The following is an 18,170-nucleotide window of genomic DNA, read 5'->3' on the forward strand; positions in this document are numbered from 1 at the left end:
CAGAATTAGACTCTTCATTGTGAATATGAAAGCGATATTCGCAGTCATGAACACTACTTGAGCAGTAGTGAAAATAAGGCCTGAAAAAAATTAAATATATGTATACATATTTCCGATAGATAAATAAATCTTGATTTTAGTCTATCCTTGCGGTAAAGCGCTCAATGCGTTCGCAGAGCGTGGTATATCTGAAAGTTGGACAAATCAATAAGACATGATAAAACTTTTCTGTGACTCTGAGTTTCACGCTTACGCGATCATCAGACAGATTCGCGTAAGCGTGAAACTCAGAGTCACAGTTATAGGGTTAATTAGCCCAGCCTTCTCTCTCCATTTCGATTATCGTTTTCTTCCCTCTTTTTTCGATCATTATATTGTCATATGCATAGCATGGAAAATTTGTTGTCATCCTTTTTCACATCGGAATTATTTTAGCGCGCTTTAATTAGAAAAAGTACCAATCAAAATGTTCGGTTACTCAGCTAAGGTGCGACAAATGGTAAACTATAATAAGTGAAATAACAAAGTTGTCTTGTAAATACTGGATTGTTCCAAGATTCATTTATTTATTCGGTAATTCATTTATTGATTGCTTCATCTAATTTTTGGTAACCAATAGCTCTGGTTAAAAATCTTGCAAAGACACTGAATGTCCGAAAAGTTTGAAGAAACAAAGAAATGTTTATCCATTACATCATCCACAGATTTTATTTTTGCACATTGTAACCAATGTATGTTAATCATAAGGACACAATCTCTTTTGGATTTAAAAAGTTTATTTTTCACAGTAACAATCTATATTTCAATTTAATGATTTAATAAAGCAGGTGACCGTTGAATTATTCTGTTATTCCTCTTTGCATCCCAGCTCACGGGCCTGTAAGTAGATGTCTCTTCGGTACTTAAGCTCCAGTTTTGTCTAAACAAGAAATACAAACATGACAGAATAATTAGAATTAGCGGGCTCTCTCTGTGAAACAGGAGAAACAGGAAGGGTGCGTGTTTCAGGAAAAATCGCCCGCCTCAGTCGTACTGGCCTTCACTCGCCTGTAAGAAGAAAAAAGATGACGCCTCTTCTTGAAGGCTAAGTAGACCTAAGAAATTTACATGCAGCTCGTTGCATACAAGTACGAATGCAGCACAGTACTTAAAATGACACAGGAGCCGCTTAAAAAAAACAAAACCAACTCAAAAAAGTTGTCAGCTACAGGGAGATTTCTGCACTAACCTCTTTCAAGCGTCTGCGGGCGTTCATCTTTGAGTACTCTGTTGAATGCTCTCTCTTCTGCATTTTCCCCTAAAAATAGTTAAGTTGAAACGCCGTTTACGAGAGGTAATTGAATAATAACTTCAGTTCATACCTAACTGAAATCGATGATAGTATGGTTTACATCGAAAACTGAACTCTTTCATGAGGAAGAAAAAAGAAGCAAACAGAACATTTAATGAGATAGGATTTAAATTTATAAAATAATGTAGTGATCAAGGGGCGATCATAAAAACAATTATGGCAGGTTTTGGACGAAATTAAGCACACGGGATTTCTGTGATAACTAATTTACCTTGTGAATGTTTGTTCGAAACATTCCTTCGACCAACACTAAAGAAAGGAGTAATACCAACATCGAGGTCGTTGCAGTTTTCATCTTGCTTGTACCAGCTTCACTCACCAACTGATAATTTTTGGCAAAACTTCTCGCATATGAAGATATATAGAGGTGCGTCAGTCAAAGTAAGATGTATTCGGCTGTTTAGGAGATATCTTTATTTAGCTCATAGGGGAGAAAATTAATAATTTTTTTCCGGCAGCAGTAGAACCGTTTCCTTTTACGTTCATGACACCACAACTTAATAAATATTGCTAAATAGTACTAGTATTTTAATATTATAAAAATACCTATGTGGCCAAGAAATGAATGCATTTCCTTTTTAAAAGAAATTGTTTTATTTCATAGGTACTGAGATTTACCCACAAAAATCGTAGTGAATAAAATTCGCACTGATTCTAAATGTAGCCAATCAGGAGTACGAACGACAAAATTTCACCGTGAAAAATTATCGTTCGTGCAATCAGCAACGCGAACGACGAAATTTCACTAATGATGAATGAACGTACTGAAGAGAACGTCATGCGAGAGCCGTTGCACAAAACCCGCGCGCTTTGAAAAATGGCCGAGGGAAGGTTCGACAAAAATACCGCTCAAAAAATTGAAAGAGATATAAGATTGCTTGAAAGATTTTTGAAAACGAAGGACGAAGACAGGAAAATTGAAGATATTCCAGCGGCTGAGTTGAATGAATTCATTAGCGAATTTATTATCTCCGTACGCACTAAAGTGCGAGTAAGAGTGCGAGTAAGATTGCGTACTCCGTACGCACTCTTTACGTGACACTAAGTAGTTTGTTAGCATGACTTCCTTTATTATAATATTAATAGACATTGAACTTGATTGATATCTGATGAACACAGGTAAGCTTAAGTGTTATGAACTTTATGCACTTTTATTAACTTGTTGTTGAGAAATTTTTAAACTACTTTTTACGCTTTTCATCGCCCCATTTGTGCTATTTGTCTACCAAAGACAACACGAAAAAATCTCAGCACCTATGAAATAAACACATTACAGCATGGAAAATGCTTTGTACGATTTTCATTCACTCGTTGATACGTATCAGAAAACTCACTCGTTCGCTGCGCTCACTGGTTCGTTTTCTGATACTACACAACTCGTGAATAAAAATCGTACGCGCGCATTTTCCATCAAGTAATCTCTATTTATTTAACAATTGGTTCATACGTCAGCGTGCGTTCATCGAGATATGAAGCACGCGGGAAGTTTCCAGTGGAGAGCACGAAAGATGCGTAAGAGTTGCTCGAGGCGTAACCGAGAGCAATTCTAGCTTCTTGAGTGCTTTGCTCTACCAACTGAGCTAACAAGCCAACTGGGAGCTGGTCACCATGTTGGTTTCAAGTAAACCCGTGCAGTGGCGAATAAACGAACGTGAATATATGAAAGTCATATATAACCGGTTTATCTATGGAAATTCGTGGACACAACAGCCCAAGTGGACTCAGCTATGAGTAGTGATGTTTGCATGAAACTTTCCTATGAAACGTTAGGCTTTAAAGTGAGTTATTTTTGGTGAGAACAAAGTGTATGACGCCGTCTGAGTATATATGAAAATTAAGTTCTTTTCCTCGAAACATTTAGGACTAAACTATGAATAGCGATGTTTGCATGAAACTTTCCTATGTAACGTTAGGCTTTAAAGTGAGTTATTTTTGGTGAGAACAAAGTGTATGACGCCAACTGAGTATATACGAAAATTAAGTTCTTTTCCTCCAAACATTTTTGGATGTAGATTATTCAAATGATAGAGCACCCTCCCATGTGCATCGCAGTTCAAGCAGCTGGTGCGATCAGGCCCTCAAGGAATATGTTTTCAAAAGCAAACGGGGAATTTCTTTCTCTCTCTCGTATAAAAACTTCTGAGGAAATACTTCCTTAGAGCTCCTCTAAATTTTCTTATGTGTGTGCTGAGGTAGAGGAAGAGTTTTTCTAACCACTGTTTTCTTGCTAATCACGTAATTTTCTGAACCACGGGAGACTTGTATGGGAGAGACTTGACTTAAATTGTCATCCGCTGCCTTACTAAGTAAAAGTTGCTCCGGGAAAGTTTTTTCAAATCGAAACGGAAAGTGTAACTGATGCAGTTTTAATTGTAATGGTTCTCCCGGGTTACGATAACATCCTACACAACTAGCCACCTACACTTGGGTGGATCGTTATTAAATAGTACCTTGACTTTACAAACCCTTGAAGCTGAAGTAATTAATCATAAAACCGATCTCTATTATTCCAATATATAATTTAGTTCCCTGCAAATCACGTTATGCCCGAAATGTCCTCGGATCTCTCGTTCCTCAACCCTTTTACTACCAAGATGTCATTTTTAGTTCTCCTGTCTGACAGCTACATATTTCCTCGTAACTTATCTAAAACAATTTAGAAAAAAACTTCTGCGCGATAAGTTTGAACATTCTCATTACCTGTTTGCTAGATAATGTATGAGCAGTATTGGAAGAAGTTACATGTTAATCACTTTTAGGAGTTATAGGGTTAATTAGCCCAGCCTTCTCTTGCCATTTCGATTATCGTTTTTCTTCCCTCTCTTTTTTCGATCATCATATTGTCATATGTATGGCATGAAAAGTTTTTGTTATCCTTTTTAACTCGTGAATTGCGCGCATGCGCAAGAGCGAGTTATAGGTACGATGTGGGGAATAGCATTCGCTCGCTCGCTCGCTCGCTCGATTGGTCGATTCCTGTAAACTTTTTTTAGATTTTAGGCTTTTGAGTGCATTTTATAGTTTTTGGCGAGCAATAAACAGACGAAATGGCGACCTTTGTTGCTAAGAATAGTGGTGGGGTGAAAAAGAAGCCAATGATAATCTTAAAAGAGTTTTTTTTTTCGTTTTAGTTTCAACAAGCGGCTGGCAGGCATGCAAGGATTCAGACTGAAATAACAGAACAACCTTCGTTTTTCATAAAATTGTAATTTACAGTCCTTGAACTTGAAAACAATCCGAAGATTCATTGAAAATATCACTTACTGCGAAGCGCTCGGAGTTTACAGATGTTCAAAAGCTTTTTCTGTTATAGCGTGAGATTGAGGACAAAATTGATCATTACGTTTCGTCGCGTGTGTTTTTCCTGTGAGAAGCAACAAAAGATGCCGGCGACTGACGAAATAACAAGTTAACACGAAAATCAGATAACACCTAAACAAACAATTTTAGCTACCGATTTTCAGTGAATTTTTAAAGAACAATTTTCTTTTAAGTTTCAAGACAATTTGAAGATTCAACATACAAACAACGTACTAAAATGCGAAAGTTACACACCACAAAATTGATAAATAGGCCTGAAATGAAATTCTATCTTGTTATTGATCATACGTTGGCTTGCACGTGACCTAAATCTACCCAGGCGGAGATCCAAAATGACGGTGGCAGGCTTGGCTTAGTTATATCACTCAAAACTCGTTCCCGTTTGTCTCATTTGATAAAGAGGGAATCGTTAATGTTTTCATTAAGACAGTCTTGCCTTGATTTTCTAATATTTACAACGAAAGACAGTAAATTTCACTCTTCACCCACATTTACTTCCAACCTTTTCTTTTGAACCAGAAACAAAAATGATAGACGTTTAAAACACATGACATCATCCACCTTGTCAAATGTAATAGCATGATCATTTCAATTGTAATGCCCTCTTATCCCAACGTTACTTTGTTTCTCTGCTACATTAGCGAACACTGAACTACTGCTCGTACTCTAGATATGACAATCAACCACAAAATTCCCTAAACCAGATAACATTAAACATAATCTAAAAAATCATGTGTCAATTCACGAGTTTGCTCACAGAGCCCTTTGATTTCACATCGGAATTATTTTAGCGCGCTTTCGTTGGAAAAAGTACCAATCAAAACTGTTTGGTTACTCAGCTCTGGTGCGGTAAATGGTAAACTATAATAAGTGAAATAACAAAGTTGTCCCGTAAACACTCGATTTTTCAGGATTAATTTATTTATTCGGTATTTTATTAATTGATTGGGGTTCAACTACTTTTTGGTAGCCAATAGGTCTGGTTTAAAACCTTGTAAAGAGACTGATTGTCCGCAAAGTTTGAAGAAACAAAGAAATGTCTATCCATCACATCATCCACAGATTTTATTTTCACACATTGTAACCGATGTATGTTTATCATAAGGACACAATCTCTTTTGGATTTAAAAAGTTTATTTTACAACAACAATCTATCTTCAATTTAATGATTTAATAAAGCAGGCGACTGTTAAATTATGAGAAGCTTTGCTGTCTTGAGTTGACGTGGTTTCATTTTTGTTGTTCCACTTCGCATCCCAGCTCACGGGCCTGTAAGCAGATGTCTCTTCGGTACTGAAGCTCCAGTTTTGTCTAAACAAGCAATAGAAATATAGCAGAATAAACAAAATTAGCGGGCTCTCTTCGTGAGACACGAGCGATTGGAGGAGCGCGTGTTTCAGAAAAATCGCCCGCCCCAATCGTACTGGCCTACGCTTGCCTGTAAAACGAAAAAAGATGACGCCTCTTCTGAAGGCTACGGAGTCATAGGACATCTAAAACATTTTCAATGTAGCTCGTTGTATACAAGTACGAATGCACCACAGTACCCAAAATGGAGAAAATCACGCTTGAAAAAAAAATTGTTGTTAGCTACAGATTTCTGCACTTACCTCTTTCAAGAGTCTGCGGTCGTTCCTCATCGATATTCCTTCTGCATTTTTCCTCGCTTTCTTCGGCTTGTTTCCCAAAAAATAATTTGGTCAAAACGACGATTACGAGAAGTAATTGAATAAAAAAGTCAGTTTACTCTTAACTGAAATCGATGATAGTATGGTTTACATCGAAAACTGAACTCATTCAAGAGGAAGAAAAAAAAAGCAAACAGAACATTCAATGAGAGAGGATTAAAACTTAAAAAATAATGAAGTGATCAAGGGGCGATAATAAAACAATTACGGTAGGTTTTGGAAGAAATTTAAGCAGACGGGATCTCTATGATGACTAATTTACCCGTGAAGTAACAAGAGTAAACGGTAGCATTCCTTCGACCAACACTAAAGAAAGGAGAAGTGCAAACATCGAAATCGCTGCAGTTTTCATCTTGCTTGTACCAGCTTCACTCTCCAACTGATAATTTTTCGCAAACCTTCTCGCATATGAAGATATATAGAGGTGCGTCAGTCAAAGTAAGATGTATCCGGCTGTTTAGGAGATCTTTATTTAGCTCGTAGTGGAGAAAATTAATGAATTTTTCCGGCAGCAGTAGAACTGTTTCCTTTTACGTTCATGACACCACAACGTAATAAATATAACTAAATTGTACTAGTATTTTAATATTATTAAAATACCTATGTGGCCAGAAAATGATTGCATTTCCCTTTTGAAAGAAATTGTTTTATAATAACTTGCATCGACATTGGTAGCACTTTGAGACCCTTTGAATCTACCGACTAAATAATAATTAACAAGGCTATGTGATCTAATTTTAATTGTTTTCTGAGTTCAAATACGGTCACCGCGCTTAAATTTGAATTCATAATCATAGAACGAATTCTCTCTAACTTTTAGATCTTGATTCTCAGTTATTCTCCTAAAAGTCATTGAGGCTCGCCCCAGCATCTTTGAATTAACTTCCTACTCCTTCAGGTAATTCCTATGTAACGAGAGCCAAATTTTATAATAGGTTTATCTATGGAAATTCGTGGACACAGCAGCCCATGCAAGCGTACCCTAGTGTGAGAAATTTTGTTTGTATGGAACTTGTTCGTGTAACGTTAGGCTTTATAAAATAATTCAAATAGTACGCGCGCTCTGATCGGCCATAAAACCATTTTACATGAGCGTATGTAAACACGGTTTTCGTTCCTCTTTCTTTCGTGTTCTCCCAACCTCCCGCGTGTTTACATCAGGCTATGTAAACATGGAAACCATTTTACATTTCTTCATTAAAGCGAGTTTTTTTTAAGTGACAACAAAAGATATGTGTTTTTGGATGTAGATTTTTCTAATGATGTACCACCCCCCAGTGTGTGCATTGTAGTCCAAGCAGCTGGTTCGATTAGACCCCCAAAGGAATATGTTCTAAAAGGAAACGGTGAATTGTTTTCCTACTCACCAAAATCTTCCTCAGGAAAAACTTTCTGAAGAACTCCTATACATTTTCGTATGATGTGATTACGTAACCCTTTACAATCACAAACCTGTCCTCGAAGGGTTTTTTTAACAATTGTTTCCTCAGTTTATCAGGCCATTTTCTGGACAACAAGAAACTTCGCCAGAGGCCAAACTAATATACCCCCTATTTTCTATTCAAATTATCATTTTACAGATTATGAAACCCACAGGGCTTCTTCTTTGGTCAAATTCGGAATCCTGCCGACATCGGTTGACCCTTTTTTGGCATGAAATCGACAATAAACGTGCTTGATTTAACATTTGTAAACTTATTATTTATTCGGAAACGAATTCAAAACACTCCCCAAGGTTGTCACCAGCTGGTAGTTCTAACACAAAAACTCTTGGAATGATTGAATCCATAATCATAGCGAGAATTGGGGTAAAGCTAGATGCTAATAAAAAGAACTCTGTGAATTAAGGAAATTGCCTTTCAAACGATAACTTGGTTTAGCACCCAGCTTTAATTTACAGACTTTGAAAAAAAAAAGATTAATTGACGAAACAGAGAAATATATTTCCATCATTTCATCCGCCGATTTTATCATGAGGACACAAACTCTTTTGGATTCAAACAGTTGATTTTTACAACAAACATTCTACAATTCAATTTAACTATTTATGAAAGCGAACGTAAATTCGTAGTTATGCTGCTTATGCTGTCTTCTTTTCTACGAATTCAGTTCTGTTGTTCCACTTCACATCCCCTCACGGGCCTGTAAGCAGATGTCTCTCCGGATCTGAACCTCCTTCTGTAACTAGACAAGCAATATAAAGAGTTGTTTTCCCGCTTTTCCTCGAGCACTTTTAAGATTAACGTTTGCTTAAAGAAGGAAATTTCGCGAGCTATAAGGCTGATAATTCCTGTTTGTTCAGTTTGTTATTCTTTGGCTAGTTTTGCATATCACAAGTTGATATCATGTTCTCGTCAACTATCGGGATTTTGTTTAATTTTTGGTGATAAATGATGGTTTTTGTGCGCTGGACACCAATATCTTATCAGAATTTTTTTATTCATGCAAAGGGGAGAATTTTCGACTGGTTGACTAGGCGTGTGACATGAAATTTTGTGATAATTTCGTGCGTGGACCAATGATTTTTTTGTTCCGTGTGAACAAATTTATAGGATGCAGTTTCTTCTGGGAACATTTTCAGTTAGGTTTTCCTTTTTTTTTATCCGGAAACAAATATGGCTACTGCAAGTGAACCCGCGTGAGTTTCATTCACTGAATCATGTAACGAATTCTCGTAAACGCTGATCTTGATTCTCAGATGTTCTTAAGCTTGTAATATACTACGTGAGGTTTAAACTTATCACTTGAAGCTTCTTACCTTCTCACATCCTGAGGGCTCAAATTGTTCGATAGGTTTATCTTGTATATGGAATTTCGCATAAGCACGTTTTGTAGCTCTATTGGTTTAACCTATAAACACAACCGATCAAGTGGACCCAATTACGGGAAGTGATATTTACGTAGAACTTGTCTGTGTAACCGTAAGAATTCCCCGCCCCCCATCCCCGTCCACCCCCCCCCCCCCCCAATTCTCCGCCTCCCACCTGGTGGTGATGACGTGTTCTTTACTGTTTATGCATAAAAGTTAAATTTTGTTCCTTGAAGAGTTTGTAAAAACAGATTACTCTACTGATAGAGCATCACCAATATATGTGCAACACAGCCCAAGCAGCTGGTTCGATCAGTCCTCTAAGAAGAGTTTGTTTACCTTTTATTTCTCAGATTAAGATAACAACTCCAAAGGGCACCTGAATGTCTACAGTGTTTGACTGAACAGAAATAGATATCTTTTTATCACATCATCCCTGAAGCGAATTTTCACTCAGATGAGTGAAAATGCACTCGACCGCCGACATCATTTTAACACATCGTACTGACAATGTAAATTCGCCACAAAAACACAGCCTTTATTGAATTCAAGCAGTATATTTTTACATTAAACTGTCTAAATTTCGACGGAATCATTTTAATATTAAAGGTAAATATTTTTTTTTTTATTAAGCTGTATTATCTTGCGCTATTGAGGTATTGAATTGGGGTGCGCGCATGTTATTCTGCATGTTTCCTATGAACAACACCGAAGAAAGAGCAGTATGAAAATCCCGGTCGCTGCGGTTTCCTTCTTGCTTACAACACCTCCACCTATAAACTTATGATTTTTCACAGTAATTTTCATAGGTACTTGGGGGCAGTTGATGCAAGATGTATCCGGCTGTTTAAGAGCTCTTTAACGAATTTTCGTTCAGCTCCTCTTAAGAACATTAATTAATCACCCGGCCCAGACAGAAGAGAAACCATTAGGTTGAGTTATGGATAAGAAACAAAACTGTCCCAGTGGACCCAGTTACGAGATCGCATATTTGCTTGGTTTTTTTTTGTGTAACATTTTATTAATGACTTATTTCAGTGAGAACAAAATGTAGGATGCCTTCTCAATATAAATGATAATTGAATTTTTTCCATACAAAGATAGCTAATTTTAACAGTAAAGCACAAGCCGATGGCTATATGTGTATCGCAGTTCAAGCAGCCTCTCAGCAAAATGCATTTCGCTTCATTCATTCGTAAAGGTTGCTTCCTTAGCTTATCTAAAGCTGACTAGTACTTTCGGCAATTGTTCAGTTTGAGTAAAGAGCAAATTAGAGGAAACCGGACCTTCGACAACTACATCAGCCATCATAGAGCATGACGCGTATTGCTTCGCCAATCCTTGACCAAGCATTGAACCATGAATTTACGGAGAGGGTGGGGGAGCCGAGAGACTGACAGATAACTATACGATACCAAAACAGAGGCTTTTTGTACTTCTTATATATGAATATAAATATATACACAACTGTTTTTAAAAGCGTCTTAATTTGAAATATAAATTAAATATATATATACCTTTTCTTTTCTCATCAAAGAGGTGTTGACAGAATGAATTTAGGGGAAGTTTTCAAAAGGAGAGTACAATAGCTGCTGTCAAAATTTCCCAAAGTCTTTGTTTCCCCTTCGCTCGATATTTTCAATCGCTTCAAGCGTCCATTTGTTTGGATGTATTGTATAGAACAAGTTATCATATTAAGAGGCGATCTCTGTAAGAGCGGTCCAGGGCATTTCGCATCGGAAAAAAGTTTTCCCTCAAACTTTACCCAATAAACTATCTTTGGTAACAAGTAAATAAAACCACATTAGTTTTTGGAAATACCTCAAAATAAAATTTTTAGAGCTCTCAAAAGTCAAAGCTGCAAAAGGCCCTTTTTTGACCTCTTGCGACATCGAAAATTTCAAATGTTGAATAGCCCGGTCCTCGTATCACACCGCATGCAACAAAAAATATTTTGTATTCTTAAAGTGTGTGATATATAAGGTGTATAAAATGCATTTCAATTTTGATATTCGTTTATTCAGAGGCTCGTCATAATTTATTTAAAAACACTCGTTGGACAGCTTTCTGAAATTGGTTAAAAGTACTCTTTCTTTCTCGATTGATATTGCTCAAGTCCAGACCAGACCATTAAATACTCCGCTTGATTTCTGCTAATAAGATGTTTGGCTGCAGAAAAATATAAAAACATCTTGCACTTATTGATTTTCTTCGCCGAGGTGACTTCGAACTTTTAGCGATATTGCAAGCGTGACAGCCGATTATGCAAATTAGTTCATTGAGCAAACTCCGACCGTTTTATGTGAGTAGCTCAATAAATCTTAGATTTTAGCCATTTTAAGTAGAAAATATAGTAGGACAGAGCTTTAAACCACACCGATTAATACTTTAAGCATTTTAAAAGGCCAAAATTTGACAAATTTTATTATCTCGTGACGAAAGACGTCAACAACAACGTATCGAATATCATAATTTGATTAGCGCTCGCAAACCCCTTTTTTAAAAATTTGGCTTCTGTTATTTCATATTTGAGTTCTGATGGCTTACGCTATTCAAACCTGTATGAACATTTCAAAATTAAACTACAGGATTCTATTTAGTGTAACCGGCGATAACAGCACACACTAAATTCACCGTGACCAGTGACTCTGTCACGTAATTCCATCGTGTAATTGTCCTGAATACTTCTCACGTCTAAATAAAGCAGCGATTTCTCGGATTTCTCGCTGAAATGGAAAAAATGATATTTGGTCGTCACATCTGTCTGCATAACAGTCTCTGTTCATAAGTTTGAAGAGTTCTTGTAAAAAAAGATATCGCATTCGCATAACGGGTGGACGTCATAACTAGATTGCATAACAACTGCACTCTGAAATAATTTCCTCCATTTTTGCAAGAGGTGCTGCATTTGTATCTTGCATTTTGAATGCGAGCTCAAAATGTTCGCATATGTCTCTTAGCATCTTGACTTTGAGACTAGACAACCTTGCTTCTCTTGCCAAAGAGCACACATCATAGATATCAAACAATCTATCTCATCCATTACTGTGTTCCTCGCCTCTCTCAAACACCCTTCGTCTACATCAGACGCGGATGCTTCTATCAAGTGGTCGTCTGCGTCGGTGGCATCATCCGATTCTTGTTGTATTTTAGATTGCTGTTTAAGGCACACTCTCGAGAAGAAACCCTGAATCTGTATGTTGATAACCACTCTGTTCTATCGAACATTCTCTCTCCATCTATTGTGCAAGCAGTTCGCATATCCTTTGCTACTTTCACTGGGTTTGGTTTCTGCCAGTGTCTCATCCGATATTAAATTTCTGTTTCAAGTACTGCCTGACGTTTTGCGAAAGCCGTTCACTTGCACCTCTCTTATGAAGAGCCCATCCCATGGGAAGCTTTGATGTACTTGTCAAGGGTTCTGTGGCCACTGCAACCAGTTCAGTCGAACTTTCACCCTCTAATGACAATGACTGAAAGTAATGAACCCACTACCTCTTCACTTTGTCACAAAGACTTTAAGTCGTGCTCGCAGGCACAGGACTTACATGATGAACTAGCTAGTTCATATGGAAGTCAAGGTCGGCCTGCGTCTTAAAATCTTCATCGCAACCAGGTTCAGGGCATTGATAGGAACTACCGTCGTTGCCATCATTGCTTTCTCCTGCTGATGCAGTTCGTCGAGCAGTAGTGGGGAAAAATGGAATCTCCTTCACCAGATCCGTCATTTTTTCTGTGGAAAAATTGCAATTTTAATTTTACCGAATAAACTTTCCAGACCCAACATTAAACGCTCTCCAAACGCGCAGGCCCTCTTGTGTAAGTTGCTGAAAGTGGCAATCGTGATGTCTGAGCCCTCGTAGAGTTGATACTAGCTTACTGTTGTGATAGCAACCTGCTTCATCCGATCTTATAAAGGGCCTTTTTTATTCCTGAATTTCTTAACTTTATGGTGACAAAGAGATTTTCTAGGACTGACAGCACTGAAAACCTTTTTTACAGCTGTTAAGAAGGTCTACGTATCAGGTTACTTCCAGGCTTTCCTCCTGTCTTACAACAGCGCTACTCACATGCCAATTGATTTCCCTCTAGGGAAACCATTCTGCTTGCTTTTCCCGGAACTTCATCGCTATGAACTTCATTGTCCAGTCAACCATTATAAATGCTTCATCTCCCTCCAAAGTATCGAAAATTTGCAGCTCGTACTGATCCTGGTTTCTGCTCTCAGGATATATCCTCTCCATTCAAAGGTCTTAGCGGCAGCATTTTTTGCTTCATACAGATAGTCTTCTGCTTGAAACCTACCCAATTGCATTGTGTACTCAGAAATAGCGCCTTTTACTTCTTCAAGAACACTCTTCAACATCTCACAATCCTCATACTTCACGTTGTGACTGTGACTGCATACTTTCTGAACTTCAGTGTCACCAGCATAGCTCAGTGCAAAGACCCTACAGTGATCGGCACATTTGCTATCGTCCTCTTCGCAGTGATTACGGTATGTAGTCTTCAAATACAACTTGCTCTCCTGAAGCCTCTTCCGAACTTCTTTACACTAGTCCTTTTCTGCTCCCACGCTTTCCAATTCGTCTATAACTTGGAGAAAATCCTTGAAACCATCCGCTCCCTCAGCTGCAGTATCGTGTAAACCTCTATATAACACCGTACATCTTAGAAATGGCCTTTGACTTTTGCAAATTGACAGAATACCGGCTCTTTAGCCCTTTGGAATCGCTACCAGGGTGTGTCGGATACTGGCACGCTGAACTTTGGCGCCAGAACTTCCCATAAGTGTGCCTATGCTTTGCGCAGACCCACATTTTGCCATAACTGAGTCTTCTGCATCGAACAGGCCAGCCCTTGCAAAGATAAGCTCTCCTTCTGTGAAACTCTCTTTTGACAAATGGATTAAGCAGAGATGACTCTTTATTGAGTCAGTACTCTGAGGCAAGTTAAACAAACCGGAAACTCCTCGTGAGTCTTCTAACGAAGTTTCTGAAGAACGCGACTGAAAACAGGACTTCTTTTGGCGAATACCACTTCAAGAATTTAGTGTTATTAATGAGGTCACACGTAACGTAATAATTTATTTCCTCAAAAATCGCGTGGTCCTTTTCCACAAGAACTCCCTAGAGTTCTGAATAGAAACTTTCATAAAGACAGGTGTGCAGACAAAATTTCTCTTATTCCTGCCGACCAGAATTCGGATCCAAAAGGCGATGTTATCGCTGCTTTATTAAGAAGGGAGAACCAAATGAGGATAATTACACATGTACAATTTAATTATGTGACAGTGGTCACGGTGTATTTCAGTGTGTGCTGTTATCGCCGGTTACACTAAATAGAATCCTGTAGTTTAATTTTGAAATGTTCATACAGGTTTGAATAGCGTAAGCCATCAGAACTCAAATATGAAATAACAGAAGCCAAATTTTTAAAAAAGGGGTTTGCGAGCGCTAATCAAATTGATATTCGATACGTTGTTGTTGACGTCTTTCGTCACGAGATAATAAAATTTGTCAAATTTTAGCCTTTTAAAATGTTTAAGGTATCAATCGGTGTGGTTTAAAGCTCTGTCCTACTATATTTTCTATTATATTTTCTACTTCTAAGATTTATTGAGCTACTCACATAAAACGGTCGGAGTTTGCTCAATGAACTAATTTGCATAATCGGCTGTCACGCTTGCAATATCGCTAAAAGTTCGAAGTCACCTCGGCGAAGAAAATCAATAAGTGCAAGATGTTTTTATATTTTTCTGCAGCCAAACATCTTATTAGCAGAAATCAAGCGGAGTATTTAATGGTCTGGTCTGGACTTGAGCAATATCAATCGAGAAAGAAAGAGTACTTTTAACCAATTTCAGAAAGCTGTCCAACGAGTGTTTTTAAATAAATTATGACGAGCCTCTGAATAAACGAATATCAAAATTGAAATGCATTTTATACACCTTATATATCACACACTTTAAGAATACAAAATATTTTTTGTTGCATGCGGTGTGATACGAGGACCGGGCAATTCAACATTTGAAATTTTCGATGTCGCAAGAGGTCAAAAAAGGGCCTTTTGCAGCTTTGACTTTTGAGAGCTCTAAAAATTTTATTTTGAGGTATTTCCAAAAACTAATGTGGTTTTATTTACTTGTTACCAAAGATAGTTTATTGGGTAAAGTTTGAAGGAAAACTTTTTTCCGATGCGAAATGCCCTGGACCGCTCTTACAGAGATCGCCTCTTAATTAGGGTGAAAAAATGGTTGTACGATTCAACTGTGGTCAAGTAGACAAGAGTTCCAGCTAAATATGTATATATATACACATATATTTTTTTGTGAAATTCTTGTAATTTGCTTGAGAATACAGTTTCTAACGGCTTCTTACGCATAAAGTACTATGTATTTCGAGAATAAACAGAAAGCATACTCCGCCGTTATTGTTCCACGTTGCCTCAGCGAAGTCATGAAGTACTGCCTACTTGACTAGCTTTGTTCTTGTTTTGTGACTTTGCCGGCTTGGACACCGTATAATATTCCTCAGTTAAAATACTTTTTTATGTAGCCACGAGGTTGCAGCTTTGAGTTTACAAGCGACAGATTTTCTTTCGACATGACCCAACTGACTCGAGAAATAATAGCTCGGGTGATAAACGACAAACGTTGTTCAAAAAATTCGATATTGAAGAATTTCAGGTCATTGACGTCGACGGCACGACGCAAAGGCCGGTGTAAGACAACGTTCATAACAGGGACTCTCAGAGGATAACAAATTAAAAGAGATGTTGTTCCTTTGATGTGAAATAAACATGCATCTTTTATCACCTTCTTGATGAGAAACCAGTGTACTACAGTCCAGTTGAAGTCATATGGGAGGGGGGGGGTTTGAAATTACCTTTAGACACTGTTTGGCTACATCTGTCCGTTACTAGCGAATATCGGCCTATCACTTACCCATATTGGCCTATCATGGCACAACAATATCAGATAACGATTCAACATTGCACTTGCTTCACGTTAGTCATGTTTACATCGTCTGGCTTTCGTTGACCTATCTTAGTGGGAAGTCATAGTCCAACAATTGTAAAATCATCTCGAAAAAATTTTAATCATCTTGAATAATCTTTAGTTATGAATTGTCCAGATTCCTACAAACTATCTTTAACCCTCAACCAGTAACTTCATCATCATAATGTGCATGTGGACCTTGAAATTTCTTCGGAAAAATATGAGATAATAACTCAATTATTCTTACTTTTCAAACATAAAACACATCTGAAATTTCTTCCAGTTCTTATGAGAATGGATGGTAAAATATTTAGGAAGAACCCCATTGTTTGTAACTCATCGAAAGTAAAAAAATGAATTAAGCTTAGACCTGAAGCAGATTATGTCCTTCTTTTTTTTAACATATGCTGCTTATTAATGGAGTTGTGTATTCCATGTGGTCTCTTCATTGGAGGCCGGGCTGAAAAGTACTTCAAATTGATAGACCCTTGGGAATGAGTAGATTAATTATTAAATCATCTGATTTGTTCTAGTAATCTACAATCCAAGTCCCTCCGAATATTGCAACTTACGCTGTGCCCGAAATGTCTTCGGATGTGATGCAATCTTTTTACCATTCTGATTCACGTTTTCTTCCCTAGTTTTTTTTTGGGTTTTCATCCTTAAGTTTTTTATGCGTGGAATTTTGTGCCGACTTGAAATGTTTTGTCATGCTATTTTGACATCACAATTATTTTGGCGCACTGTAATTGTAAAAAATACCAGTCAAAACAGATGCATTCAGTAAATCAGTTAAATTTCAAAGTTGTCTCGAAAAATCTCGATTGTTCTAGGATTCATGGACTCATTACTTGTATAGATTTTTTTCGTTTTTCACTCGCCTATTTCTAACTAGCAGTATACGTAGCTCTTGTTTAAGTAAAGTATTCAGTAACCTGAATGTCTCACAAGTTTGTATTTCCCCTCACATCATCCCTGTAATGCTTCTTTACTCAGATGATGGGAAAAATCGTCGGTCCGCCGATATCATTTTAACACATAGCAAAAACCAATGTATATTGTCCATATTGGAACGCAGCCTTTATTGAATTCAAGCGGTATGTTTTACAGTACATAGTCTATACATTTTGTCTGAATCATTTATTACTAAAAGCGAACATTTAATTATAGTAAGCTGTCTTATCTTGAGTTTCATGGATTGGTGGTTTCGCTTAATCCATCTGACATTCTAGCTCACGGGCCTGTGAGCAGAAGTCTCTCCGGAATTTCAGCTCCATCTGTATCTGAAAAAGCAAAGCATACCGAACAAAGATTTGTTTCGGCCGGAAAAGGCTGACGTGACAAAAAAAATCAAACAAAAAGGATACCTGTGCCCTTTTACTCATACCCAATAGTTTAGCTGGACTTAGCATAGTACATTTTTGCGGTGGTGGTCTTTAATCCATCAAAATTAAAGCCTGGACGAGTAGAACGACAAAAGATTGTGCTGCTAAAGCGAAAACAAGATTGACTTATTGCTGGAAATTAGAAAAGTTTTGGCGTTGATTCGAAACACAAGCATATGCTGCTCGTTGCGTGCAACGCCTGTTCGTTTAGTACCAAGAAGAGAGACTGAATCAGAGACGGTTTTGTTTACTTACCTCTTTCAACCGTCTGCGGTTGTTCAGCGTCAAGATTTCTGAATTTTCACGTTCTTGGTGCTTTATCTTCAGCCTCTTTGCCTGTAAATAGTTTCATTAAAAAGGCTTTTAACAGAAGTAACTGGTTTACACCACCGAACTTTAACTCAAAGTAACAAGTAAGTAAGTAGTCAGTTCCCGATTAATGGATAATTTTGGCACGTTTTGGAAGAAGTCAAAGAAACATTTGGAACATACTTTTCTTTGAATTTTCCCTGCTTTTTCCACCATGTTGAGTATCATCCCTTCGACCAACATCGAAGAAAGAAGCAGTATCAAAATCCAGGTTGCTACGGTTCCCATCTTGCAAACACTACCTCCA

General features: G+C 37.6%; 2 long non-coding RNA genes across 2 annotated transcripts; both read right to left on the bottom strand.

The window, feature by feature from the left end:
* Window positions 1–5,719: 5,719 nt before the first annotated feature.
* Window positions 5,720–6,782, bottom strand: LOC136283539 (uncharacterized). The gene is made up of 3 exons (XR_010718821.1): window positions 6,623–6,782; window positions 6,283–6,348; window positions 5,720–5,983 (listed from the first exon to the last, which is right to left on the bottom strand). It is a non-coding gene; the product is annotated as an uncharacterized lncRNA (long non-coding RNA).
* A 10,472-nt stretch (window positions 6,783–17,254) lies between these two features.
* Window positions 17,255–18,170, bottom strand: LOC131793108 (uncharacterized). The gene is made up of 3 exons (XR_010718641.1): window positions 18,047–18,170; window positions 17,810–17,890; window positions 17,255–17,452 (listed from the first exon to the last, which is right to left on the bottom strand). It is a non-coding gene; the product is annotated as an uncharacterized lncRNA (long non-coding RNA).

Source organism: Pocillopora verrucosa, chromosome 9 (assembly GCF_036669915.1).
Source record: "Pocillopora verrucosa isolate sample1 chromosome 9, ASM3666991v2, whole genome shotgun sequence".
Taxonomy (NCBI): Eukaryota; Metazoa; Cnidaria; class Anthozoa; order Scleractinia; family Pocilloporidae; genus Pocillopora; species Pocillopora verrucosa.